Source organism: Triticum aestivum, chromosome 6B (assembly GCF_018294505.1).
Source record: "Triticum aestivum cultivar Chinese Spring chromosome 6B, IWGSC CS RefSeq v2.1, whole genome shotgun sequence".
In the NCBI taxonomy this organism is placed as follows: Eukaryota; Viridiplantae; Streptophyta; class Magnoliopsida; order Poales; family Poaceae; genus Triticum; species Triticum aestivum.
This window is the reverse complement of record NC_057810.1, coordinates 713,772,552-713,776,585: the sequence shown is the minus strand read 5'-3', so window position 1 is coordinate 713,776,585 and position 4,034 is coordinate 713,772,552.

Below are 4,034 nucleotides of genomic sequence, written 5' to 3'. Positions count from 1 at the left end.
CGTCCGAATCATGTTAGCAATTGCCGCATACTATGATTATGAGATATGGCAGATGGACGTCAAAACAGTGTTCCTTAACGGATATCTTAAGGAAGAGTTGTATATGATGCAGCCGGAAGGTTTTGTCGATCCTAAGAATGCTGACAAAGTATGCAAGCTCCAGCGTTTCATTTATGGGCTGGTGCAAGCATCTCGGAGTTGGAACATTCGCTTTGATGAAATGATCAAAGCGTTTGGATTTATGCAGACTTATGGAGAAGCCTGCGTTTACAAGAAAGTGAGTGGGAGCTCTGTAGCATTTCTCATATTATATGTAGATGACATACTTTTGATGGGAAATGATATAGAACTCTTGGACAGCATTAAGGCCTACTTGAATAAAAGTTTTTCAATGAAGGACCTTGGAGAAGCTGCTTATATATTAGGCATCAAGATCTATAGAGATAGATCGAGACGCCTCATAGGTCTTTCACAAAGCACATACCTTGATAAGATTTTGAAGAAGTTCAAAATGGATCAGTCCAAGAAAGGGTTCTTGCCTATGTTGCAAGGTGTGAAATTGAGCTCAGCTCAATGCCCGACCACGGCAAAAGATAAAGAAGAGATGAGCGTCATCCCCTATGCCTCAGCCATAGGATCTATTATGTATGCCATGCTATGCACCAGACCTGATGTAAGCCTTGCCGTAAGTTTGGTAGGAAGGTACCAAAGTAATCCCGGCAAGGAACACTGGACAGCGGTCAAGAATATCCTAAAGTACCTGAAAAGGACAAAGGACATGTTTCTCGTTTATGGAGGTGACGAAGAGCTCGTCGTAAAGGGTTACGTCGACGCTAGCTTCGACACAGATCTGGATGACTCAAAGTCACAAACCGGATACATGTATATGTTGAATGGTGGAGCAGTAAGCTGGTGCAGCTGCAAGCAGAGCGTCGTGGCGGGATCTACATGTGAAGCAGAGTACATGGCAGCCTTGGAGGCAGCGCATGAAGCAATTTGGGTGAAGGAGTTCATCACCGACCTAGCAGTCATACCCAATGCGTTGGGGCCGATCAAACTCTTCTGTGACAACACTGGAGCTATTGCACTCGCCAAGGAGCCCAGGTTTCACAAGAAGACCAGGCACATCAAGCGTCGCTTCAACTCCATCCGTGAAAATGTTCAAGATGGAGACATAGAAATTTGTAAAGTGCATACGGATCTGAATGTCGCAGATCCATTGACTAAACCTCTTCCACGGGCAAAACATGATCAACACCAGAACTCTATGGGTGTTCGATTCATCACAATGTAACTAGATTATTGACTCTAGTGCAAGTGGGAGACTGTTGGAAATATGCCCTAGAGGCAATAATAAAAGCATTATTATTATATTTCCTTGTTCATGATAATTGTCTTTTATTCATGCTATAACTGTATTATCCGGAAATCGTAATACACGTGTGAATACATAGACTACAATACGTCCCTAGTAAGCCTCTAGTTGACTAGCTCGTTGGTCAACAGATAGTCATGGTTTCCTGACTATGGGCATCAGATGTCATTGACAACGGGATCACGTCATTAGGAGAATGACGTGATGGACAAGACCCAATCCTAAGCATGGCACAAGATCGTGTAGTTCGTTTTGCTAGAGCTTTTCCAATGTCAAGTATCTCTTCCTTAGACCATGAGATCGTGTAACTCCCGGATACCGTAGGAGTGCTTTGGGTGTACCAAACGTCACAACGTAACTGGGTGACTATAAAGGTGCACTACAGGTATCTCTGAAAGTGTCTGTTGGGTTGACACGGATCGAGACTGGGATTTGTCACTCCGTGTTACGGAGAGGTATCACTGGGCCCACTCGGTAGTGCATCATCATAATGAGCTCAAAGTGACCAAGTGTCTGGTCACGGGATCATGCATTATGATACGAGTAAAGTGACTTGCCGGTAACGAGACTGAACGAGGTATTGGGATACCGACGATCGAGTCTCGGGCAAGTAACATACCGTCTGACAAAGGGAATAGAATACGGGGTTGCTTGAACCCTTGACATCGTGGTTCATCCGATGACAACATCGAGGAGCATGTGGGAGCCAACATGGGTATCCAGATCCCGCTGTTGGTTATTGACCTAAGGTCGTCTCGGTCATGTCTGCATGTCTCCCGAACCCGTAGGGTCTACACACTTAAGGTTCGGTGACGCTAGGGTTATTAGGAAGACAAGTATGTGATTACCGAATGTTGTTCGGAGTCCCGGATGAGATCCCGGACGTCACGAGGAGTTCCGGAATGGTCCGGAGGTAAAGATTTATATATGGAAAGTTGTTAAACGGACTCCGGAAAGTTTCGGGGGCATGCCGGTATTGTACCGGGGCTACCGGGAGGTTTCCGGGGGTCCACCGGGAGGGGCCACCCCTCCCGGGGGTCCACCGGGAGGGGCCACCCCTCCCGGGGGGCCACATGGGCTGTGTGGGAGAGGGAGCCAGCCCCTAGTGGGCTGGGCGCGCCTCCCCACCAAGGCCCATGCGGCTAGGGCATGGGGAGGGGAAACCCTAAAGGGCTAAAGGGGGCGCCCCCCTAGCTTGGGGGGCAAGCCACCCCTTTCCCTCTCCCCTTTGGCCGCCGCCCCCCTCTAGGGTTTCCCCTAGAGGGCCGGCCCCTCTTGCCCCTCTCCTCCTATATATAGAGGGGTGAGGGGAGGGCTGCAAAACACAATTGAAGGCGCAGCCCCTCCCCTCCCCAACACCTCTCCTTTTTCGTACGAGCTTGGCGAAGCCCTGTCGGAGAACTTCTGCACCAACTGCACCACGCCGTCGTGCTGCCATTGGAGTTGTCTTCCTCAACCTCTCCTTCCTCCTTGCTGGATCAAGACGGAGGAGACGTCGTCGTCCCGTACGTGTGTTGAACGCGGAGGTGCTGTCCTTTCAGCGCTTGGTCATCGGTGATCGGAATCACGTTGGGAACGACTCCATCATCACCACTCCCTCGAACGCTTCCGTACTCGATCTACAAGTGGTATGTAGATGCAAACTCACTCCCTTGACTCGTTGCTTAGATGAACTCATAGATAGATCTTGGTGAAACCGTAGGAAAATTTTAATTTTCTGCAACGTTCCCCAACACTTGTCGGCTTCGTCTGGATTGTTGGTGCATACGACATCCAGCGGCTCCTTCAGGTGGATATCAACCTTGAGCTGCACGGTGTAGTCCCGCTTCTGCCCGGGGACCGGAACGTCGTCGTCGACCACCAGCGGCTCCTTGCCAGACGCCTCACCACGGTGATGCTTGGCAGACGGAGGGGAGTTGCTCCACGATGCCTCCGCCATTCTCTTGGCAGACGGAGGGGAGTTGCTCCACAATTCCTCCGCCATTGCCCTCCTGGCCAGCGGTGGTGGAGGCAGAGGGGAGTTGCTTGATGCTGGAGGCAGAGGGAGGTAGAGGGAGGAAGATGGAGCGGCAATGGAATGAGGAGGGAGGCAGAGGGAGGAAGATGGAGCGGCAATGGAATAGGAGGGGAGTTACTTGGACGTGGGAAGAAAACCCCCTCTGCATCGTGGGGAGTTGCCAGTGGAGGGGAGACGTGGGGAGTTGCCTCGAAAACTCAAACGTCCTGCCCTTTGGAGGGGAGACGTGGGCTCTCGAAAACTCTGGAGGGGAGACGTGGGCCCTCCTGTTTCTGAAACGTCCAGGAGGGGAGACGTGGTAAAATTCAGTTATAATGTGTTTAACTAGTAAAATTCAGTTAACAACAACATCAGTAAAATTCAGTTAATTAACTGAAGAAGAGAAGAGAAAAAGTAGAGAGCAAGAAGAGTACTTGCATTAACTGAAACGTTTTACTTTAAACTTGCATGCATTCTTTGCTTGTTTATATTCATTCTTGTAAACTGAACATGCTGATCTATCTATCTATCTATCTATCTATCTACCTGCTTAAGTATGTATGTATGCATTGTATTTTTATTTCCTTTGGAAAGTAAATTTTATTTCCTGGCTGGCTGGCATGATGGCTCATGGATCCCACAGCTGCAGCTACAGTTGGAGCT